Raw genomic sequence first — 25,899 nt, 5'->3', positions numbered from 1 at the left:
TACTCCGACCAGGGGAAGCCACGCCTGGTCATCCACCACGGCGCCCGTGACACCATGTGCAAGTCATCTATGCGCTCAGAGGAGTGTATTCAAGGTGCTACAACCTCATAGCAAGTAGGGCGAACGGCCGCTGCGGCAGATGTTTCTCCCGAGTGTTTCTCCCGAGGTAAGTGCGGGATTGGCCTGGTGCTCGATTTGGGTTTGTCGTCAACAGTATGATCGAAATTACGCTCACGCTGGCACGGTTTCTCGACGCTGCCTGTCTGTGTCTCTTTCAAATAAAAGGCGTGGAAAGCGGTGACTTCCACAGGTTTCCGGATGTACAGTAACCAATCGGCATTCAAACATGCGGAAAACAGGAGCAGGTCTCTGAGTTCGCAAATTTTAGTCAAACTTTTAGGGGCTGCAGCCTGTCGTTACACTTAAACACTAAGTCGAAAGCGAGTATGAAACGCAACAAGAATGATGACCATTCGTAAGTGTTTTGCACACCAAGTCAACAAGATCAAAACACTCGGCCTTTTCCTTCAACCTGGGTGCCTCGTACGCAGAGCTGTTGTTATTAAGCACAATGAAGACTTCCCCGCGTGCTGCATGTGGTTGTTGTACATTATGGGAACGCAGTGTTTTCACGCCGTTACCACTTGCACACACGTGCGAACGGCAATATATGCCTGGTGACGCTTCTTCTTCTTCAGTTCGCATTAAATCTCACCTCCGCTTCCCACACGTTTCCTCAGGCCACGTATCTTCTTGCGTGTGAAGAGACGATATTCGTTCAGTACCATTCGTCTTCCTTGTACGCCGAGTTTCACAAAAACAAACCGCGAAAGAAGCATTGCCATACATTCCGGCCTGTGCAGCTCCATGCTTCGTTTCCCACATTTCGGTCGACCGGAAGCGTCCTACTCTATAGAGAGAAGAACGCGACACAGCGCAGCAGGCCGCATAGCTGGAGAGCACCGCCTTACCACCGTGCGAAAAGTGATTTCGCATTCTCCGCACACCACTGTGCCGGAGAACGCGCATGTAGTGCGCCGGTATACGCTGAGCTGAAGATCGAGGAATTCGCGCCCGGCAGCGCGAAGCCGACTCGATGGACTGCGATGCTCGGGCAAGCGTCCGAGACAAGGCGAGCTAATTAATGAGGCGAGTCGCTTCCGAGGCGACCCATTAAGAGCGGGCAATTACGCGCCAGGTGTTGGCGCCGCTCCTGCTCGGCGCAGGTAAGTGTACGCGCGAACGCTACAAGAGCGGGGCGGCCGGTGGCGCCGCCGCTCCATCATCGCACTTCGCGCCCGTCGCGGAGACGTCTGGCGAGGAGGCGCCTTATCTGGGCCGGTCATCGAAACCGCCGCCTTACACAATGGCAGCGAGGGAAGCCCTGCCTGTCCTCGGCGCGCCGCTACGAGCCTCTTGTCATTCGTTCTCTGTGAAGGGCTCTGTGTGTACGACGCATATTTGGGGTGAGTGACGCTGGCTGACGTTGCGGTCGTCCATGATGACCTGTCTTCGAAACATCCCCGGGGAGGGACAGGAATTGCAACAGTCCCCCCCTCCCTCTCTCTCCTCTCCACACACACTAGCGTCTGTGTTTGGGATCCGTTCGGCAACGGATATTTCATCACCCTCAGAAATTATTATGATGGTGATGAATTTTAATGGTGCAAGGGCGTCTTGGGCAAAAAGTTCTATGGTACAAGGTGTTTTCGGTCTGCACAACGTGGCGTAAAGGACCAATAAGGTGGCGGTTTGGGCTTGTTGGTAGTGCATGACGTATAAAATAGCGCAACATCAGACAAGGACATGAAAGAGCACACACGAGCGCTCGTGTGTGTTCTTTCATGTCCTTGTCTGGTGTTGCGCTGTTTTATACGTCGTAAAGGACCCATTTCCCAAAGAATTTTACCCCTCAGAAGCCGAGAACCAGGCCAGGCGAAAGCTAGCATCCGTCCTGAGAATTGCTGCGATGTGTTTAATTTATCCTACAGATGCTATAGACACGGATGTGCAAAGGAATTTGAGTTTATAAATGAGCACTGTGTCTAACTTCTCTGGCTGAAGAACCTGTGGTTTTGTTAAAAAAGGAGCCGAGGACAGATTAAAAGAATTGTTACGAGTATTCGAGAGAAAATGCTCAGGACGCGCCTTTGCGAATGTAAAACAAAGTGAGGGGAATCTGAGGCAGTGGTTCTACGTGTCATGCGCGTAAACTGAGTTCCCAACGACACAATGCGTTGCATAACCTGTGGGTAAAAAAAAAATGAGATTTACATTTTGCCTCACGCCGTGTTTCTGGACTACGGAGAGCATCAGAAAAAAAATGGGGTCGAGCAGCTGGGGAGGGGGGGGGGGGGGGGGGAATAAAAAAAAAACTGTATGTATGCAGGATGAAGAAAACGTACAGGCTGCGTCAAGTCTTCAAGTCATAAGGTTTGCTCCCACCCAGTGTAGTGGGGCACTTGCAGCATCGCTGATGCTCGAAAGGATCGAAGACCCGCAGTTGTGAGGATAACACTTCACCGTTTTGCGTGTTTTCAATCTCAAGATTTGCCGTGACTTCTGTGCTACATTTTGCATTTTATATTTCTCCTTCATCAGCAGCCACATTTTACACCGTCTAGAATCATGGGGATGAAGGCAGAACAGTTACCCTCAGCCAATCTGAAAATTACAGAAAAGATCACTATGAATCAGAACGCGTTCTGGGCATGATCACTCCAACAAAGCATTAGTTCATCACCTTTAGTTACAACCTTTCATATCATTACTCCTGTTAAAAACAGCAACTGTCGTAAACATCATCATCATCATACAACCGCCCATTTTATATTCTATCCCTCTTCCATATACGTCATCACGTACTATGCCAGGAGTGTAACATCAGGAAACTTTATCGCCCATTCGAAACGTATATGCAGGATGACAGTTCTCTTTTCTAGGTGCTGAAATATAGAAAACTCTTCCTCTTGAATTAAAATATGGTGTAAATCTTGCTCCTGCAGCAAAAAAAAAAAAAAAATCCCCCGGCCTGTGCATACTCCAATTTAGGCTTATGTAAGCTTACCTGCTGTGCGCATCCGATTCTGTATTGAAATTAAACGCGTATACGATATTCCATGAATGTACGCAAATGTTCCTTACGATGTTGATTTTCTTCACACTTGTATGAAAGCAACAGGATACGATGTGTCAGGTTCTTGATCACTTTGTTTCATCACCGTAAACTCTTCCACCCTGAAGCGGGAACTAGCGATCGTACAACGGCTAGAGCACGGGATAGTTAGGTCGTACGGTTTTGAAACAAGAGCATGCTCAGTGTTTCTAAACCCGAAAAAGATGAAGACCGGGCCGCGTATACTCTGCATTCATGTGAACAGAGCGTGGGCAGCGAAGCGAATAGACCGAGACAACACAAAGCCTGAGATCAGTAAGATACAGCATGCGCCTTGCCCTGTTCCTTTCTTTGTCCTGCTTGCATAGGTCATGCTATTCGCTTTGATATGATGTCACACGCTGCTTCCTGGCGAGAAGAAAACTGACCGTCGCGGTCAACGGCTGATGCGGTGTACTTATGTGATTTAAGGCCCCTTGTCTGATTTTTCTTTTAGTCATCAGTTGCACACGCTGTTGTCTTACAGTTGCTTCGAGCTCTAGTTCCAATCACCGACATCAGTACGTCTCTCATATCACCATCAGTGTGTTGAGAAATTATCACTCGTGAAAAGAAAACTTGCGAAAACTTTCTGCGTAAAAGAGAAACGTTCAGACGATCACGTTCAAGTGCGCAGCTACTGTTAATGAATTGAGCACTGCCCTGAAATCCAATAGTGCGTTCACAATTCACACGGGTTCGAACCCGACCGCGGCGGCTGCGTTTTTATGGAGGAAAAACGCTAAGGCGCCCATGTGCTGTGCGATGTCACTGCGCGTTAAAGATTCCCAGGTGGTCGAAATTATTCCGGAGCCCTCCACTACGGCACCTCTTTCTTCCTTCTATCACTCCCTCCTTTATCCCTTCCCTTACGGCGCGGTTCAGGTGTCCAACGGTATATGAGACAGATACTGCGCCATTTCCTTTCCCTCAAAAAACCAAAAACCAATTAAAAATTCACAATTCACCTGGGTTCGGACCCGACCGCGGCGGCTGCGTTTCGATGGAGGCGAAACGCTAAGGCGCCCGTGTGCTGTGCGATGTCAGTGCACGTTAAAGATCCCCAGGCGGTCGAAATTATTCCGGAGCCCTCCACTACAGCACCTCTTTCATTCTTCTTTCACTCCCTCCTTTATCCCTTCCCTTACGGCGCGGTTCAGGTGTCCAACGATATATGAGACAGATACTGCGCCATTTCCTTTCCCTCAAAAAACCAGAAACCAATTAAAAATTCACAATTCACCTGTGTTCGGACCCGACCGCGGCGTCTGCGTTTCGATGGAGGCGAAACGCTAAGGCGCCCGTGTGCTGTGCGATGTCACTGCGCGTTAAAGATCCCCAGGCGGTCCAAATTATTCCGGAGCCCTCCACTACAGCACCTCTTTCTTTCTTCTTTCACTCCCTCCTTTATCCCTTCCCTTACGGCGCGGTTCAGGTGTCCAACGATATATGAGACAGATACTGCGCCATTTCCTTTCCCTCAAAAAACCAAAAACCAATTAAAAATTCACAATTCACCTGTGTTCGGACCCGACCGCGGCGGCTGCGTTTCGATGGAGGCGAAACGCTAAGGCGCCCGTGTGCTGTGCGATGTCAGTGCACGTTAAAGATCCCCAGGCGGTCGAAATTATTCCGGAGCCCTCCACTACAGCACCTCTTTCTTTCTTCTTTCACTCCCTCCCTCCTTTATCCCTTCCCTTACGGCGCGGTTCAGGTGTCCAACGATATATGAGACATACTGCGCCATTTCCTTTCCCTCAAAAAACCAAAAACCAATTAAAAATTCACAATTCACCTGTGTTCGGACCCGACCGCGGCGGCTGCGTTTCGATGGAGGCGAAACGCTAAGGCGCCCGTGTGCTGTGCGATGTCAGTGCACGTTAAAGATCCCCAGGTGGTCGAAATTATTTCGGTGCCCTCCACTACGGCACCTCTTTCTTCCTTTCTTCTTTCACTCCCTCCTTTATTCCTTCCCTTACGGCGCGGTTCAGGTGTCCGCCGATATGTGAGACAGATACTCACCATTTCCTTTCCCCAAAAACCATTTTTTCACAATTCACATTGTAGAATTCTTAAGGCCTGCACTGAGCGTGCTATTCGCTATTTAAATATTTTTCTGAGCTACAACTTTAAGGTACTCACGCAGGAAACCTTTCTCAAAAACAACGCAATCAGGTAAAAAAATAAATAACAAACGTCCAGTGCTATTGTCAACGATTGGCTTGCTGTGTAGAGCGGACGCTGCTGATCGCGTGCAGAATATATACGGGCGCAGTTGAATGGCCCTCGATGCCAGACCCTCCCAACTAACAAGGCACTTCTGCTGCGGGACGCTTGACTGGAGAGAGGGGCGGGGGATGCCTCGAGAGGGCACGTACGTCCTCCCTCGAGCACCCTCGGTACAATGGCTCTACAAGAGCCCGCGGCCGTCAGAACAACGAGTGCGAGCGCCGACTCAAAATTCACCCCGTATCCGCTACGTGGGAGCGTGACTCGTCCCCCGCCGCCTCAGTTAACCGTATAAGCATAGGTGCCACTTATGTTTGCCTTTATCTGGATTTGAATGCAAGTATAGGATTAACGCAGCGCTTTGTGCACCGACGCTCCACCTAGCGGAAAGTTGGGGATTCAAAACTGCTCGTGCACGGCCGGGCTGGTGTACGGTTGTTGCGTCCAGACCGGCCATGCTTGTGTACGGCCGGCCTGGAGGAGACAGCAGTGAAAGGCGCTCTGTTCCAGCCCAGCCGTTAATCGTGAGCAGTGGAGCAGCGATATATGCTAAATCGTACGCGCAATATCGAATGCTGGCCCGAGTCCGAGGTGCCGTGATTATGCTCTGCCGTAAGAAAAGAAAATGGCTGTAAAAAGTTTCAAATCCAAGATTTTTCGCCGAAATAGCACTTTAACAAAGAACTGATCACACCTGAACATTATTAAGTTAATTCTAGAATTATTGTCTCCAAACGAAAAAAAAACGTTTCGTTGTGGAAACGATGTCTTCAATCAAATTACATTATTTTACAAATATAAAGAACACAATCACCCGACATAATTTTGCATAATAACGACAAATAATCCCTCCTCGGTTCAAATAAATCAGCAAAAAAATAATAAACAATGTTAAATTAAAGTCCAGGACAAAGATATATCTGACTTCAATCCAAATAATAAATATATTATTTGCAAATAATTGCAATCCGGAAGTTGTATACATCATTATTATTATTATAACCCATAAGCCACATTAATGTTCACAAATATTCCTTGTCCCCTTCAGCTATCCATTACTGGAATAAACTGTCGCCTACTGTTTTGAACTGCAACACAGTCGAATCTTTCTTAGAGCAGGTTAATCTCCTTGATCCAACATCATTCCCACCGTGATGCCTCTGTAATGATGAAATTGTATTGGGTATTTATTTGTGCATATACCTGTCTTCCTTGTTCGATCCGCCATTGTCATTTTTTTCTGCCTTGTATCCACTCCTGCATGGGCCCGAAAAGGGCCTTGCAGTATTTGTAAATAAATAAATAAATAAATAAATAAATAAATAAATAAATAAATAAATAAATAAATAAAATTATCATGACCTATTATGAATATATCAAAGTCCCCAAAAAGCATTAGCTAAGGATGGAATGGCGAAAGCTGTAAAGACGCGCACAAAGTACAAAAAGCACTTTGTAAGTAATACATTTCTAGTTCGCTTAAACCGGAAGTCGGAATGAAGTTCAAAATAATAACATTCCAGTTTATTTCCAGCTCCTCTTTAAGTCTCGCCAAGGGAGAGCGATAAGTTATTTTCGAGACTTATCCGGACACACCATGCGCAAAACAACAAATCCTCAAAAAAAATTAAGGGAATAATAGAAAAAAACATTCGGAGAACAGAGACAAAAAGTACCACCAAAAAAGGAAGTCAAAAAATTAATTCGAACTAATCTCCTTCCAGCATATAAAACCCAAAGAAACATTTCTTTTCTTATTTCTCCCTTCCTTTGTTTTCCGCTTTCTCTCTCTCTCTATTTCGGGCCTGCCGTACAAATGCAATGTATTTGTTCACAAAGAACGCGAGGTTTTCACGTGCGAGTTTTACCCATCCGCTCAAGCTAAGGATTACAAGTATATGGGTGCCTCAATACCCGGTAGAGTAATATGTGCAACAACGTATGTGTTTGCTATGTGCATTATATCACATTGGCGCTTAATTAAACTGCATTAAATATTGGCGCTTTCGCGGTCCGGTAACTATCGTCTTCTCCTTTGGTCCTGTCCGGCGGACAATATCATGCATAAACTGCCAAAGAAGCAAAAGAAATAATAAAGATTACCCTGCGAGGTACTGAAGTGTGATAAGTCAGATTTTATCGTAGCCCCAATCAAACCACGCTTTGCATCTAATCCAACAAGCGACTGGCCTGCTTCAGCGAACTGCGTTATTTGCAATAACCAACTCATGATCAGCATTACTGGTTTATAGACACCCTTTCTCATGGCACAGGTGTCACTTCATTGAAGCAACCACGCGGCGTGATCAAATTTGACAAAAAACTTACTTTTTTGAACTGATAAAAAAAATTTCCCGTTTGGTACAATTCGACAGAATTGACAGAACAGCGAACAGGACACGCAAAAAGGTGGAGTGGTCATCGCTGCTACTGAACATGGTGTGGTGGCTTCTTTTCTTTGTCATCTCTTTTTCCCGTATTTTCTGTCTTGACATGTATGCTTTGTTATGCGACAGCCGAACTACTTATCTGCGTATGAATGAATATAATAGAAAGCAAAAAATCTTAACAAAAGCACGTAAGCTAGAAAGATGAATGACCTCTGGCATATGTGTACTCAAATCTGGCTGCACCGGGAAGAAGTCACATTGTCTTATCGTGATCCACGGTGGCGCACTTCATCCGGATATTCATGCAGACAGTGTCTATAACGGCCCTTAATAATCACAAGCGACAGCTAAAACGTAACTCATCGCCCGCTAAGGCCCCTCTCCAAACATGCCTCATCATTCACGGTGCAAAATATGTTTGGTATGTTTGTCTTCACTCACGTCTACTTACACCCCCTGGCGGTGGCCACCCGAACGCTACGCGAGCGCGGACAGCCGGGCGCATCGCGTCCGTTAGTACCGCTGCTAGCCGACTGGCGGCGCACGGCTGAGGTTCGTGAACCCCGGCGCATCATAGTCTATGCATGGCTGGCATGCTACGCAGAGTTCGCCGGCCGTAAAGAAAGCCGATGGCAGAGTGCTCGCGCGCGCCTGGGCAAACAGCTTTGACGGCTTCTCATCCGTCGTTTGTCGAGCTCGCTCGATGGGCTGCCCTTCCCTGCCTCTCGCTAGGACGAAGAGACAGGGCTCTGCGGTGTTTGAATACGACGCCGTGTCGCATCGGTCGGCGGCAGCGGCTGTCGTAGTGGAGGACCCAAGAAGGGTCTTCTGTCATCCGCGCCGTCCACCGAGTCTACCTGCCCGTTGACCTCGCCCCGTTGGCAAATACCCGCAACCGCGGAGGGAGATAGACTCTGCGCCGTGGTGGTGGTGTGGTGGATGTGTGCTTACGTATGCGCCGACCCTACGGCCTGACAGAGTGGCTGGCTGTGTGGCGTGTTTGGGGAAATGTCTACGAGAGATGTTGTATATGGTTGAAGCAGTTGGTATATGGTTGGGGTATCCTTAAAGGTATATAACAAACGCGAATGTCGGCATCGTGTTCAGAAACCAGTCGACTGTTCCGGACGAAGAAGCTGAGTGGCTGGACTAAAGCGCCCGTTTATAAATCTGCTTTCTTTGTTAGTATGCCAGAACTTAAGGAGGGCACTAAAAATGTAGTTCTACTGAGACGTGTTTCCTCAGGTCTCGCAATTGCAATGCGTTCTGAAAGTATCTTTGACCGTCACATTTCAGGTGGTGATTCGCTTACTTGCGCATTTACTGGTCCCTTATGTGCAAGCACCATGGTCACCTTGTTAACAGGTTGGCATCAACAGTCTTCCCATTTTTATTTTGCAACTGTTTTCGCTCCCTTTAAACGGCCTGTATTTGACGAATCATTTCAATCAAAATAGCCTCAATACCTTCAACCGGCTCTTTCGTGTCAATTGTTTCGCGGACAGTAAAACGACCACTACGCCCTCCAACGGCTTCGCTTCCTCCCAAAGTAGGTTGTCCCCGTCTCCAGCGCTATCGCGAGCTTCGAACTTACCAGTCCAGCTGAGCATTTTATGGGTTTCAACAGCGAGCATTGTAAAGGCGTCAAAGAAACGCCTCTCAACGTTTCCGAGAGGTGCGAATTTATGGCTCGCGCGTGTTCACGCAGCATCTCCTCCACGGTCCCCCACGTGAGTCAGGGACACGGGTGACGACAACAAGACAGACGACCGGACAAAGGCTCACTACCGCAGCGACGCCAGCCCTCGGCCCTGTCCCATGCGAGCGCCGCGTGCGACCGATAAATTAGGCCTCTCCTCCTTTCTCTCTCTCTCTCTCCCTCTATGAAGCTGCATATCGCCGCGGCTTAGTGGCGCGTCCTATATTCGAGTTCTTTCTCCGTTTTTTCGCCCCGGTTCAACCGCATTCAACACGTAGTCCCCGCTCTCTGGAAGAAAGAAGAGAAAGCGGTCCTCCCAATATATAGACGTCCTGGCGTGTCCCCACGTGAAGCGGCCTGGTGAAGAAGGAGCAACAGCAACAGTCGAGCGAGAGGCAGAAGCAACGGCAGCAAAAAAAAAAAAAAAAATGAACTCCGGGGAGGAGAAGCGAGGGAGACACTCCATAGAGAGCCATAGCGGGAGAGAGCCCCGGGCGGCGGCGTCCGGGAGGATTCGTCGTTTATGGGCGGCCACTGAAGAAGACGAGAGACACAAAAGGACGCCTGAGAGCCCCTCGCTGCAGCCGACGACGAAGGCCCATTGTGGCAACAAGTTTCTGAAAATCATGACTCTCTCAATGGAAGTGCCGACGACGAGAGAGCGGTCGGCAGGCTCGGCAGGGCGCCCCGTCCCTCTACCAGTCGCTGGTTGCCTGCCCGGCGGTGGTGCCGGTGACGCCGCAGTGGAGCGACTGAGAAGAGGGAAAGGAAGGGAAGGTCTGGAACTGATCATGCGGCGTCTTCGAAGACACCGTCGATGCGGCCTAAGCCGCATATCACGCGAAGAGAAAACCTCCGACAAAATCAGGTGCGACATTAGTCGTCATAAAACTAAGAGGTGCGTTGTGAAGAGGCCGAGGTCCTGCGCGAGGTAATTTATTTCACCACAGTGTGTGCATACTGAACCTGAGTCCTCTTGTTCTGCGTGTACAGTCAAACTTATGCTTAACGCGAGCGCCGCGACCGACGTTCGAAGTGCGAACATGCAGAAATGCGCAGAACAGATACGTGCACCAAGCACATGTGGAGAAACTTGAGAACATTCTGGTCAGCCACTGAATGACTCATGTAAGAAACACTTTGCTTCTGAGATTTTATCCGATATGCAAGATAAGAAGGCTTCTGGACTACCCTGCTACGGAGAGGGCGCAGTAGCACATCGCTACCCTAAGTGCGCTTTCTCCTTATCTTGGGGCTCGAGCTGCGGTTTACACGGTTTTGTACATCACCAGGCTCTTGCTCTTCCAGCATAGAAGAGGCATGGTACCAAGAGCTCGGATGGAATATACAGCACCGACCCCCACAAGCCCGTATTTTGAGCCTACGGTATTTCTCGATCCTATATAGGAGCAGCTAACACCGTGCTGGTGGACATAGGGCGGGGGAAAGGGAAGGCCTTCACGCGCTCCATGGCCACCATTGTCGCTCGTGATCGCGGGGCGTTCGGGTTCACGGTTCGGAGGTCACCATCTGCGGTTAGCCCAGGGAAGATGCGAAGAATGGGAAGACAGGCCTAATTCGGGCCGGGCTGTTCGGCAGCGCGCCTCTTTTCAGCGTGCCCACTCGAGGGTGACCATGGCGACCGCGAGGCTGCAGCCCCAGAGGCGACTGTTCCCGACCCCCTTCCATATCCCCCCCCCCCACCCCACCCCCCATGTACACGCATACGCTGTCAGTTCCTGAGCTTCTCACCGGCCGCTTTCCGCCGTGAGGCATATCGGTGCCTCAATATCAGCCCCACTGTACGCCGAGCTCTTTTTGCTACGGTATACCTTTCTGGGAAACGGCAAAAGGGCGAATCAAAAATATAAACTAAATAAGATTCTGCTTCATAAAATAGAAGAAAAGAAAATGCGCGGCCAGCTTCCTGCTCCAGCAAGATATAAGAAACAAAGAATAAACGAACTCCGGCGAGAAACACCCGTGTACCGCTCTCTGAGGTTGGCCGGTCTTTATGAGGTCGGCACCTTCAGAAGTCGATGGCCGCATTTACATGCTGTTCTGAAGAGTCTCTCTCTCTCTCTCCCCCTCTTTCCCTCCCTCTCCTTCAGCGGGAGAAATCGAACAGCAGGGGCGCCGGGCTGTTGTTACCTTCCGTGTTGAGCAGATGTTCGCGGGGCCCGCCGTTACGCGGCGCTGCTTGTGTGACGGCTTCGGAACAGAGTTCGAGCACCGCGTCGGTCTCTCTTCATCTTCCTCCTTTCCTGTCAAACGAGGCCTGTTAAATGCCACTTTAAGCAAATGGGTTTCTTTCGAACGGCGCTTCTTTCCTTTTTCTGATTGTGATGTTGAAGCAGCCGCAGAGAGCCCAACGTAAGTGTCACTGTTCTGTGCATCAGCATTCAACTGGACGTATAGCTTTTCGAAGGTTGCTTTGTGCCATGTTGAACTGAATTGAAATAACATTCGGAACATAAGAACACCGTTCTAAGGCCACAGCGGCATCGATGTTCACGGCAGAGCCAAAGGGGCATTTGATAGTGGAAGCGGTACAAAGCACGTTCGATGCGTTCCCGGAGAACGTACTCTTGGAAAGAGCCCCTCTTTGGAACTGAGAGAACTGGTTTCGTTTGGTTTGGTTTATGGGAGTTTAACGTCCCAAAGCCACTCAGGCTATGAGAGACGCGGTAGTGTAGGGCTCCGGAATAATTTCGACCACATGGAGTTCTTTAACGGCACTGACATCGCACAGCACACGGGCTTCTAGAATTTCGCCTCCATCGAAATTCTTCGCCTCCATCGAAATTCAACCGCCGCGGCCGGGATCAAACCCGCGTCTTTCGGGCCAGCAGCCGAGCGCCATAGCCACTCAGCCACCGCGGCGGGCTTGAGACAACTGGATCAGGTTCAGAGCAGCATATATGATCGCAATTTTCACAGGATCGAAGTAGTTAATATGCAAGTGTCAGACTTCGCTGCATTTTGAGAGAGCGAAAGCACGAACATGATCGCTTACTTTACTCTTACTGTACAATTGTGACCTTCTGGCAGACCACCAACAGACATGGGCTTGAGCCACGAGGTCATCACTTGCAACTGAAATGTTAAGAAGCCCGTGTTTTTTTTTTCTTTTTTCTTCAGAAAAGGCAAGTCTAAAAGATTCGTGTTGTCCTGACTTCCACCATTCGTCAGAGAGCTTCCACCATTCATCAGACGTTCATCAGAGTTAGAGATTTAAACTACGCGTATATGCATTCCACTTACTAAAACTTGTACCAGAGTTCAAGCTTTCATGTCAAATATTTCTTAAAGTGTAATCTACATTTATTCCTCCTTAAGTACATTTTACTCCTCCCCACAGAGTAATCCCTTACAAAAATTTATTTAGACAGTCTATAGACTGTCCAATGATTTCTGTCTATGAAGTCTATAGATTCGCTATAGATAAACCCTATAGTCTAGTCTAAAGGCAATACGCATTTTATAGACAGTGTATAGACAATCTATAGATTTATGGCCATACACTTTTGGTAGACTTTTTTTGTCTACAGACAGTCGATAGACTATGAGTAGACAAAAAGAAATATTTATAGGAAGGCAATACAGTCTATAAGAAGTCTATAGACTGTCTATAGACCATTTTTGTAAGGGATAGCTGAAACATTCATCAACTCACCATTCCTTCCAATCAGTTGCCTCACAAGTGACAAGAACAGCACGGCTCGTATCGCCCTAATGGCTCGAGGGAGCTAAGCACAAAGCCAGTGGAAGAGGGGGCGCGTGTCAGTTTCTACAAACGGCTTAATGAGCTGTATTGCTTGCCCTCAAAAAGACACAGCCCGCGCATCCGGTCCAACGGTGCCGATTTTATGTTTTCGTCCATCGCAATGACCATAATAACTCTGTAAGGACGCGCTGGAAGCGACGGCCAACAACGACGACAGCGGCTGAAGAAACGACGCAATGGTGGGAAGCGTGGGAAGGGCGCACAGTGGCGCGCCTCTCTCTGTACGCGACTGCTTAGTGCGCAGTCGGCAGCTCAGCCAAAGGCACCGTCCGATTGTCCCTGCCGCCGCCGCCGGCGATATACCGTAAGTGGCACCCTGCGCTTGCACTGGGGGGCGGGCAAGCGATGATCAACGCCGCTGCCAAGAGAGAAGCCACGCCCCTAGACGTTTATTTTCTCTCCCCCCCCCCCCCCCCCCTTTCTATCCCTCTAGGTCTCTGGAAGTCGTTTGCACTGCTACTCGAAGGCGGCAGTCCCCTTCATCGGGTTCCGGGGAAAAACAGTTCTTCCAACTCTATGGTGCCCAGGACGTGCAGCAACATGGGCGGTGCCGGGGCCTTGCCAAGGTCACGAAGAAGGTCATTCTTTGGGCGAGAAATAGAGAATAGAAAAAAAAAGAGCACCGGTTCTAAGTTTTCCGTGTGGTTGCGTTCGGCCTCAGTCGGTACGAGAAAAGGAGCGCCTGTCCAGAGCCGTGTCGAAGTCTCGAAACTGGAAGAAACCCCATCTTCCAAGGCGGGGCAGAGGACAAGCTGTGCCCGTCAAAATAAACAAGAAATTTCAAAACAGGGCTGACTAACGGGAGCCTTTCAAGGATGCATATGCGTGAACGTCTACAGTGGTTGGGGTGCACTGGATGAATGGCAAAAGTTAACACGGGAACACCGCCGTGAATGTTTCTGTGACTAATATTCCCGCCGCGGTGGCTCAGTGGTTAGTGCGCTCGGCTACTGATCCGGAGTTCCCGGGTTCGAACCCGACCGCGGCGGCTGCGTTTTTATGGAGGCAAAACGCTAAGGCGCCCGTGTGTGCGATGTCAGTGCACGTTAAAGATCCCCAGGGGGTCGAAATTAGTCCGGAGCCCTCCACTACGGCACCTTTTTCTTCCTTTATTCTTTCACTCCCTCCTCTATTCATTCCCTTACGGCGCGGTTCAGGCGTCCAACGATGTATGAGACAGATGCTGCGCCATTCCTTTCCCCAAAAACCAATGATTATTATTATTATTACTAATATCCGCTTGGCGCCTTTAGAAATTGGGAGCTACAACCTCGAGCGAACTTCGTCGAAATCGGAGAGGCTCATTTCTGGTTGCAAGAGACACCCTGTCTCCTATGGACACAAAAATTTAACATCGAAATCACTCGGGTGAATTGATCCCTTCTGAGAGTCAGTCTGGTTACACAGAGTAAGGAACGTTTGACGATAGCTGTGCTTTGTTGACCGAGGTCCGGCAACGCTAAGGTTACACAGCCAACACTAGCGGACTGACAAAGGCTGGCACTCGGCCGGTTGGCGCCATAGCTAAAGTTTTGATGGCCAAATCATCAGTCAATTCATTTGTCAGTTAGCCTACGTGGTTGTTTCACGACTGCGTACTATGGCTGCCCGGCGTCTGAAAAAAAAAAAAACGCCATTGTTCTGTTCATTTTTTATCTTACACGATTCAGCGACAATCCTAAAATATCTGTAGACCAAGTTCAGAGCCCCGTGATGCGAAGGACTTTTCCTCAAAGTGCTAAGTTTGCTATCGTGTAAAAAGAAAAAAAAAACTTTTATTTTGTTGTGTCTATTCGAGTAAAAGTGATCAGGCTACTTTTTGGCGGAGAGTGTCATTTTTCGTGAACAACGCGGGCTTCCTCAATGACGCAACTCTGTTTCGTTTATTTATTTATTTAGTGATACTGCAAGCTAACATTTTGGCCCATGGATGCAGGAGAGACACTGCAATACAATACAGACATGAACGCGAAGGCAGAAACATTATCTATGAAACATTAAAAACAGACATCTGTTTCAGTCTACGAGTGGCTAAACTGATCCGAACTGACATCCTTCCTGCCCAGTTCGGCAGAAACCGAGAACGCCAACGTCATAAAAATCTGATTGCGTCCCCAGCACGTGAACACCCTGGCGAGAGTGGTGCATATATATCTGACACTCGGAGATGTAGGTGCCTTTGTTACGGCCTCCCGCGTTCCAAGGACAGGGAAGAAAATCGTGCGAAAGTCGGTCTCGAGGCCATCGAGCGCTTGATTATACGTCTTCCACCATAAAGCGAAGTGCCCACGAGCAGCTGCTGTAGTCTCATTCCTGCTCCGCCGCCTACTACGCAACTTTCACGCCCTGAGCTGTCCATAGCGTGTCGAAGGCAGGTGCGAATAACGGGGTGATCGCTTCATCAATCAAGGCGCGCCATTGTTTGCGCTGCCGTCGCGCTGTCTATAGGCACCAGGGAAGTATTCCTGCTTACCTTATTTTGTTCTTTTTTGGTCAGAACGACGCAGGAAGTTGCGACTGGGTCGTTGCGTGTACAGGCTGTGCGTTTCCAAGGTAACATTTGCGTGATTAAGCGGAGTGCAGGTGAGGTAAGGTCAATCGGTCTACAGAGCCGCAGTATTAAGGACCTGCTCCATAAATTAATCTTTTCTAGCTATCTCTCAGACGCAGTCACTACACAGAAAAGGGCAGGTCACCGGCTAGAATTTGACTAAATTTTACTGGGCGCGCAGATGGCAGTGATGGGACATATACATTTCAGTGAGCATTCACAGTGCCCTCGTCCTTGACACAGGTCTCACATCTTCCTCCCCCCTCCTGCGTGACGTGCGCTCGCGCAGATCTTCTTCTTCTCCTTAGTACACATGGCACGTACCCACGCAGGGGGATTGGCCAAGGTTCAGTAGATAATCCCAATGAGGTATTTGCGCGGGGAAAAATAGGCGTGAGAAGACTGAGTCAAGATAAAAATTGAAAAAGTCAAATGAATTAAAGAAATATGAATTACCAGGAATAGAATCACAGATAATCAGTCGCTTTCATAGTCAACGTCGGACACGGGGTGCTGACACACATATGTCGCCCGATCTGTGATATGTATGTCAGCACCTCGTCTATAGCATTGGCAATAAATTGATTATCTGTGCAAGCGCATGCCACCCAGGAAGGGGGGGGGGGGGGGCAGATGTGGGACCTGTGGTCAATGACGAGGCACCTGCGAGTGCACAATGTAATGTATGTATGTCATGCGCGCGTGCAGTAAAATTTAGTCGAAGTATATAGGCGCTGTCCTGTCGTGTTCTGTGCATCTGTCTCTGCAAGTTGGCTATTGCAAGGCTGAATTTAGGAAGCCATTACCATAAACTGGCGCAATTTAATGCGTTAACAAGGACATGCTCTTGGAACTCGGAAAATATAAATGCGAAAAAAAATCGTTCAAACATTGGGCAATGCGCTGGTGAAACGGGATTACTCATTTGAACGTTAGGTGCACTCTGCGTGATTTTTTTCCGGGATCTTTGACATTCACAATGTTACAGGAATTCAATGAGTTAGCACCAGTCGTAAAGTGAGTGACAAGCAGAAGGAAAGAAACAGTAGGACATTCTAAAGGAATACTGATCTTTTTTTTTTTTCCCCACGCAGTCTTCTGGTGATTTCCTCCCCAGGCGATTTCTGCACACATCGGCATCAATGCGACAACTGAATTTGGAACGTGTGGTTATGTGTACTAGCATGTTCACTGTATACCGTGAGTGTAACTTTAGCTAGTGCGTGGCGCCATCTCGGTATCTGTAATACAACGATGTCGCTTCGGCCTTCGCGGCGCCTCCCACTGCTGCACACATTGCACGTAAGTGAAGTTCTTAGTGGGCGCTCAATGACTACAATGTTCCAAACTCGGAAGACAGATATGAGAACAGGATAACAATGGACAATACTTCATTTGCAACTACGGATTTGTTCCGAAGAATATTGAAATTCCAGCTAAGAAACTGAGTGGACCATATTTCTTTTGCTCTCAGCGAAGGAAGTCATGTGACGTTCATGCGTTGTTTTTTTTTTCCTTTTAGGAGAAAATTGTCGAGAGCGTTGTGAGATGTGGTGCGCGTGCATAGAAGACCACCGTCCACAACTAGACGAGGACCGGATACAACATGGCCACCGCATAAACTGCGCGCATGCGTAGTACTCTTTACAACGTCGGAACCCGGGACGCGCTGATAGACAGCCACGTAGAAAACAGGAGGACGTATGCTTGCAGAAATGCCGTAGCATTTGGAATCTAACGAAACGACTGCAGTGGCGTAACGCAGGTGTCTGATCGCGGGTGTCAAGGCCGGCAAGCGTCTGTACACGTTTTTCCCGACAGGGGGCAGTGCGCATCGCTTTTCTTTACTTCAGCGCTCGCACAGAGGGGCCCCGTCCCCGACTTTGATGGAGAGCTACGGAGGCTGGAAACTCACAGGACATCAAGCAGCGGCCCCGCAGGACCCTCGATACACGTATGTCTGTTCTATATTTGTTGCTTTTCCGCGAGAGAGTTCTTTGTTTCGGGACGCAGCGAGTATCAGTTGACGTTCACTGCGCACCACGCGTACCCACAAATTAAGGACAAGCGCGTTTTTTCAACGGGAAGTTGCTTATGAAGGGAACTTTTCTTCACATATCGTAAGGTAGCACCATAACAATCAATATAACCGCAGATTCCTCCTGGGACGCTTGTAGTTTTCTGCTATTTACTCTGAAAAATGCGCATTAATGCTTTTATGTGACAGTGTTAATTACTTGGTGCGAGCGCAGGTTGAGCTTTAAAAGCAAGATTTTGCTGCGCATCGGAAGATTAGACCATTTTCAATCAATATGTTCGTAACGGTATCTTAGAATATTACCCGATTGCCTCACAGTTAAAAGTTATGTCCAAGAACGTTGGAGTTGGGATCATGTGAAAACTATAACACGCGCACCAGTCTAAATTAAATGACCGTTTTATGGCGCCATTTGTTTCCTAGAAACGTTTAGTCTCGTCCCGCTATCGTCAATATGGCGGCATTATTTTGCTATCTTTTTAAATATGGTCTTTATTCCTCAGGCTTTCGAAATGAAGTTGTACAACGCTGCAATGTAAGTCTAATTGATGGGCTCTAGACTTGATGTCATTAGCGTGCCTATTTTCATTTTTTTTGTAGCTGTATCAGGATGGTTCCGCAGGGTTATCCAAGATTATCTAGGGCTATCCAGGGTTTTACAGGGTTCTTCAGAAAAGCGCCGCTATTGTCAACGGTGTTAGCGTTCAACAACATCCACTTGTTTCTATATCTCTGGAAGCCTTCGTTGAAGCATGTTAGCTGTCAGAACCTGCATGCGTCCTTCGACTGGAATCAGATAAGCGCCTTATAGCGCAGCGCAGTATGCGATCAGTGCGCGTGGCATCGATGGATAAAATTGCTGCCATGAAAAGGCCCGCGGTTTTGAAGCGAGCTGGGCCATGAAGGATATCAAGCATTCGCGTGCACGGAGTGTGAAGGACTGTATACTGAAGATAACCCCAGCAGTCTTGTATTCTTCTTATACTTTTTTGCTACTGAATTGTGCTCGGGAATTGCTCCGAAGAAGTTGATGCAAATTATTTGTAGCAGGCTCGTAGCCTGGATTTTTCTTCAGGAGGGGCCCATGTAATTTCTTGTATGGGGGGGGGGGGGGGGGGGGCATGTTAGCTTAATTTCGGAGCGTAGGAAAAGCCCTCTCGCATCCAGCCCCGCATCACTCCCCCTCTTTGGATGCTTTTATACGTGCCTGATCTGTAAACAAGACAAATAGTAACTACATTTGGTTTCATTTCGTACTTCTGTGCCCTCAATAACTGACAGTATACTGGAGCGCTGCACTTAACTGTTTATTTATTTATTTATTTATTTATTTATTTATTTATTTATTTATTTATTTATTTATTTATTTATTTATTTATTTATTTATTTATTTATTTATTTATTTATTTATTTATTTATTCACGTTACCCCTAAAGGCCCTCGCTGGGAGGGCATTACATAGGGCAAGGGGGGATACAATTTTTCTTATTAACGCCTTAGATTTAAAGAAAAGTGAAATGATAAAAGCAATAATTAGAACACAAGTGATAACAGAAAAGGAAGAAAAACAGAAAAAAATCATAATCACAACACATTTCCATCACAGCGAATGAGTTCTTGGAATTTCTTTGTCTCTTTCTGTAGCGACGCCCGATGGCAAACTATTCCACTGAATAATAAATAGTTCGAGGGACGAATGAGTTGGCGTAAGACGATGAATGGCATGTACGCGTTTAACTCTTAAAGAATGATCACGTCGTGGAAAGATGACATGAGGTCACTGAAACAAATCTTCACGAAGGGATGGATGGTGATAAAGTTTGTGGAAAAGCGTTAAACGAGCAAATTTACGGGGGCGTGATAAGTGTTCCAGTTTGGCGCGTTTCTATAATGCTGAGACGCTTGCGAAAGGTGAGTAGTATAAAAATTTGAAACGAATAGCACGGCTCTGCAAGGACTCAATGTCATGGTAACGTAAGCTTGGTCAGGGTCCAAAATGGCCGCGGCGTGTTTGATATTATGGAGTATTAAGGGGGTATAGGGATGTTTTAGTCGAATAACCTAAATCCCATTGACTCGCGCCCAAATGCCACAGCACTGCCTGCTCAGAACTTGCATATACTACTTGCTACCGTAAATGTGCTCTATAGGACACGCTGAGAGTATTGCAGAGAAATACCATTATAGCACCTCAACACAGATGGTTTCACTACCTTGATCCTGGGAAATTTTACAATCGACAACAGTAGGTTAGAACAAACTGACCTCACGAGACCTGAAGGAAAGCTTACGAACTGTTTACTCTTCCGTGTCAAAAACATACTGGCAGATGCCAGCTTGAGGCGTCTACGGTTCAAGCTGAGCCGTAGTAGGCTGAAGCTAGCTCAAGCTCAAGTAGGCTCAAGCTAGCTCAGGCTCAGGCTGAGCGAGTGTGCCGTAGTAGCTTGAGCCTACTACGGCACGCTCCCCCAGCGCCATCTGTCAGCACTCCCCACACTGCATTCATCATGATTTCAAAGACACTGCAGCGACCATTTCGAAACGCGTGTGTTCACACTTCTCAAGGCGCTCCTTCCAGATAAGGGGACAGGACGTCCGCTGCCTCGCGGCACGCGGCCCAAGACAAAGGAGGCGATGCGGAGGAGAAGATTCGTTCAAGAGTGGCGCCTCTCGTGGAAGACGCGAGAGGTTAAGAGGTCTTCCTCCCGCGCGTCTCTCGCGCGCGGCTCGTTTGAGGCACGCGTGAGAAGGACCCGACGCAGATATAGAGGTCACGCCGCGTGCAAGTGTTACACACGAGATTGGCTTTTGCCGTTCCCTCCTCAAGTGGGCGGATGCGCGCTTTTTTTCGCCATGCGCGCGCCTCGTTAAGAGGAGGAAGAGGAGGTGATGGTAGCGGCGCTGTGGTGCGGCAGACTCGGCCCGCGTCGCCATTCCTCTTGCGCGGCCAAGAATGCTCAACTGCTTGCTTGCCGCCCACTGTTCTCTCGCGGTTTCCGGAGGCTCGTTTATATAATTTGATGAGCGTATCGCCTTAATCACTCACCTCCGGTCGGCCGCGGCGTGCGGACGGGGATGAGCTAACCAGTCTGGCACGGGCCAATTATGCGTCCCGCGCGCAGGGCCTTGTTCACTCGCTGTGACGCGAGACCCGAGCGGGCTGACTGTTTTCTTAGGCTTGGTTGTGCGAAGAGTGTGGCATGTGCGAAGCAACTTTTGGAGATATGTACCGCAGCGGTGGCCAAGTGGTTAAGCATCCGCTTCGCACGCGGGAGGTGCGAGGTTCGATCCCCATGGAGTGCACCCGTGCACCCACCGGTGATACAATGGGTACACGCTTCCCCTGGCCTAGTGCTCGGCCTAATCAGGGTGAAATGGGGTCTTTGAGGCTACCTTGGACAAACAAAAAATACCTTGTGCCATGGCGCTCTTTGGCCGCAGATACCCTTGTGCCATAAAAATTCACTATCATCATCAACTTTTGAAGATCGATCACACTAAACGCGGAGCGTAAACATTTTATGATTGCCTGTTTTACTTGCTGCCTCGTTTGACTAGAAACATAAACATGAACGCAATGAAAAGAGAGGAAACATTATCAGAGAAACGAAGCCAGGAGTTGTTTATGAAGTCCGCCATATTGGCAGATATCTCCAATGCGTGCGCGTGCGAGTTTGCCACAGGAGTTCCTAGTCATAGCGATTTGGCGTTGGGTACCTAGCGCTTAAAAAACTTCCTTTACAAAAATTTTTAGACCGTCTATAGACTGTCTATAGACTTCTGTCTTTAAAGTCTATGGACTCTTTATAAACAAACACTAGAAGCTAGTCTAACGCAAAAGAAATCCTATAGGCAGTCTATATAGACAATCTATACAATTATGGCCATACACTTTTAGTAGACTTTTGTCTATAGACAGTCTATAGACTATGAATAGGCCAAAATATATATAGGAAGGCAGCTTAGTCTATAAGAAGTCTATAGACCATTTTTGTAAGGGTTACGGCCTTCCGACACCTGAGGCCGAACCAACAGTCAGAGACCATTGAACGCTTAAGCCTTCTAAGCGATGCATTAAACGAATGACAAACTAGTATTCGTGTTCCCTACACACATTACGACGAACGAACCCTCGTTCCCGTGGCTGCATAATTTCCAGCCCTTTACTCTTCTGTCTGTGCTCGCCTCCCGAAATGCAGCCGGGTACAATACACGAGAGATCGCTCCTCCACGCGGTAGCCAGGAGGATCGCTGACAAATTTCTCGTGCCCATAAACTCTCCCGTCGACGTACGCTGCGCAGAGTAATGACCGTGTTCGGGGGCACAGTTTACACTACCGACGAAGGGACGGAACGAGAGAGAGAGAGGACGCTGTAGCCTTGCGGAGACAGTACATATACCAGCGCTACGCCCACACTCAGCGTGTGACTCGTATACAGCGACGCGCAAACACTGACGTTGCTGGCTCTTGCTTCCGCCGCCTCAGCGACACACACGCTTGCAAGGAACAGCGCTGCAGGAGAGAGAAATTGGTCGCGATGTCGTCGACCCCTGTGCCGTATGAACTCGCGAGACAGACAGGCAAGCAGCTAGGCAGGCAGGCAGGCAAGAAGCCAGTACACACGCACGGCATGCCACCGCTAACACCGCCGCCACTACGCCCGCGCTGTGGCGTATTAATCCCGTGGCTCCGTCTATCATGGCACTACCCCCCCCCCCCCCCCCTTCCGCCAGTGTCAGGGCTGTTTTGTGGAGCCACGCACCGAGGCGTCGTTGTCGCCGTTCGCGATCCCCTGCCGCTTTTGTTCGGTCTTTCTGCACGGCCGTGCCACCGCCGTCGACTCTGACGCCGCCGCCGCCGCGTGACGTGAGAGGGATGAGGGCGGACGACATCTGCTCCTGGATGGCCTCCGCGGGTGGGGCGCGCCAGTGATGTCTGTGGACAGTTACGGTTCTTCCCAACCAGGGCTGATGGCCTTCTCGTGGCACGCTGTGAATGTTGGAGACACTGCGCATGCGCGGATGTGCATAGTTTCGCTTTATTTGTAAACTATGTAGGTCTTGTGCCAACGCCACATTGGGCTCGACAAAAGTATAAGGCTCGTGAATCGGCACGATGTATAGCGGACAGACTTTGTCCGTAACGACGCTGCTTCCACGTAAGGCCGACTGTAGTTGTCCCTGTGATTTATAAAAACTGAACTGGTTGTTTTTCGTCGAGTGGGACGCAGTTTTTCAGAAGTTAACCGCCCCGTTCCCTGCGGTTTTTTTTTTTTTTTTCAAACGGGAACAGAGAGGGGGTCGCAAGTTTAGTTTTTCCCGGTAAAATAAAGTTCGTTTTTTTCAAGTGCAGTTCGTTTTTTCGAGATAAAGTTTAGTTTTATAGTCAAATGGTCTGTCCCACCGAACTATTTTGTTCAGGGCTTGGGCGAGCATAATTAGTGCCCAGTCACTGGTAACACCCACATCTTGTACTAAATATGACTCAGTAAAGAGGCTATATTGTGATTAACACTCCTATAACAAGCGGTGTTCCGTGACTCCTGTGGAAACGGTAAATATTTATCTCATATTTAACCACTTCTCAAACTTTTTCGGGATTCCCCTTGAGCCAGAGTAAATCGCGGGCGCATTCCATGAGAGTAGCTAGCACCGATCGTGCAAGAAGGGAGTTGTCAGGTAAAAAATTCCAGTTGACAATAGAGCCGCCCAACGTCGATCGACAGCAGATCCTTCCGCATTTGAGCAGATTTACAGGTCCTTGCTGAATTAGAGGTCATGAAGCCTGATAAATTCGACAATATAAAGCACAGAAATCCACCCCAGAATAAGAGGATATAGAAGCAACTTCTTGAATGTAGATGTTTGGCCTTCGTTTTAAAAAAGCACTGTCGTTTTGTTGCACCATTCCCAGTTTCCATGCAACCAATATGCCGTTGAACCTAGTGATTTATCTAAAATTCACAGCGGAACAACACGACCGTCACGAATACGACAACGTGGAGACACTCGCTGCGTCTCGCGTTAACTAGTGAATTAGTACGGGCATCTAGCGAAAGTGTTTCGCTTCATCCAAAGAATACGTCGCTTGTCCGTAACTTCCCCTGTTAAAGTTACTGTTTAAAATATACATAAGAAATTCAGAATGTGTGGCTGCTACTAAAGGTGCGGACCATAAAACATCTCTATGTTTAGTGAGATGTGAAAAGAGCAACGCTATAGCAGGCGGTTCAAGCGTCTTTTGTGCAAGCTTGTTCACGGTAAGCAGATTGAGCGATTAATGCAAAATTATCTGAGATGAAGAACTTGCGAGGCCGCAGCGCTGCCACATACAACGTGTGGAGAAAGTTGAACCTCGTTACAGGCTAACAAGAATTCCACGCACGCTGCGGCATCAGATAAAAAGGTATACGAGCACCTGTGCATAAGCAGAAAAATGGAGCAGTGCGTGAGTATTTTGATAATAAGGCAAACATCATCAGTGTACACAAAGGACCTTGCATATTCGCCTTCACCGAAATCCGACCACTGTGGCCGGAGATCGAACATGCAACTTCATGCTATGCCGCTGTTTTAACGAGGACACGAAATTTTTATGACAGTAAGAGTGCATGATTGTTCGTGCTCTAAGGCTTCGGCGTATGTTAGAGAACCCGAAGTGGTAGGAAATTAATACCAGGCCCTACTCTACGCCATGCCTCATAGCCACTGCTTCAGCTGTGACAGGTAAAAAAATATGAATAATAAACAAGTATTTCATGACGAGCGAAGTCAGGAACCAGTGCAAGGGTCAGCAAACCTTATTGACGACTGATCTGTGTACAGCACTTCTCTTCATGCATTCTGTACAGTTAAGCTAAATAAATTCACCCTGTCGGTTTCGAGCACTTGAACCGAGGTACGGCTTACTTCAAATAGAGTTTGGATATATTGCCGAGGTTGCAAAGGAAGTACCGAAGCTATACCACAACTACCGTAAAAGGCGGCGGGCACACCGAACGCGAAGAAACCAAGGTTTTAAATAGGAAGCCGACGCGAGGAACGGGAGGAGGCCAGCGGAGTGAGTGAGTGAGTGAGTGAGTAAAAACTTTATTGAAAGAAAGTGTAGATTCGTGGTCAGTAAGTGAGGTCCAGACCATGTAGGTCTCGTACCGCACAGGCCCCATTCGACAGCCTTGACTTGAGTGCCTCGGTCGTCGCTGACCTTTCCTGAAAGCCACGCGTCAGGTGAGGGAGCAGCCATGAGATCTGGGGGAATGGGGATGTGCTTTACAGTCCCAGATTATGTGGTCTAAAGTAGCTTTTGCACCGCAGAAGCGGCAGTTAGGGCTGGAGGTTGTAATAAATATGTGCGAGTACACATTTGGGTTGGGGAAAGAGTCGGTTTGTAGCGGAAGAGACGGTCAGAGAGAAAGGCACAAAACGGGCTGTGCCATTACATAGCGCGTGCCCTGTCGTTTACCTTTCTGTGTCCGCGTCTTTCTGGCGCCAATTACATGTGAGCAGCTAATGCCTCGGTGTACGAGGTCTAGCCGTCAGTCGAGATAGGCCTCCTCCAGCGCGTCTCCACGCCTGGCAACTCGGCCACAAGAACCCGTCGAAGACGAAAGAAACGCAGCCGCAAGGAAGTCCTAGCCTAGCTCCAGGTGCTCATTGAGCTCTTGCTACACAGCGCAACGCAGATCCAGTGACGACGAGCCTAACGTCAGCAGTCTCGTAAGCGACCATCGAGCCAGGTGACTTAATTAAATATATCGGAAATCAGTTCATCGAGTCTGTGCTTTAATCTCCTCGTGTCCAGTGCGGGTACAGGTTCATTACAAGAAACCGATTCATCACAGGTGCTTGCTGTTAAACTTGCTTGAAATGAAATGAAGTCACGATGGGTAATAGGGCCAGGCTTTTCTGTAGAACCTCAAGGATGCACACATAATATCCACTTAAAACACGTGAAAATGTCGTTTCAGAAACAGCGAATAGCAATCTATAGCGGAGCGTCGACGGGGCAACTGTCGCCCTAGTTATCCCCTCTCCCTCGATAGACAACCCC

General features: G+C 48.4%; 1 protein-coding gene across 1 annotated transcript in view; it reads right to left on the bottom strand.

Moving 5' to 3' along the window:
• LOC144098831 (protein Wnt-5b-like) overlaps positions 1-25,899 on the bottom strand; it is an 80,813-nt gene that overhangs the window by 32,936 nt on the left and 21,978 nt on the right. The gene's annotated exons all lie outside the window — the stretch shown is intronic.

This window comes from Amblyomma americanum, chromosome 7 (genome assembly GCF_052857255.1).
Source record: "Amblyomma americanum isolate KBUSLIRL-KWMA chromosome 7, ASM5285725v1, whole genome shotgun sequence".
NCBI classification, from domain to species: domain Eukaryota; kingdom Metazoa; phylum Arthropoda; class Arachnida; order Ixodida; family Ixodidae; genus Amblyomma; species Amblyomma americanum.
Note: the sequence above shows the minus strand (reverse complement) of the source record. Positions and strands in the feature narration are given on the sequence as shown.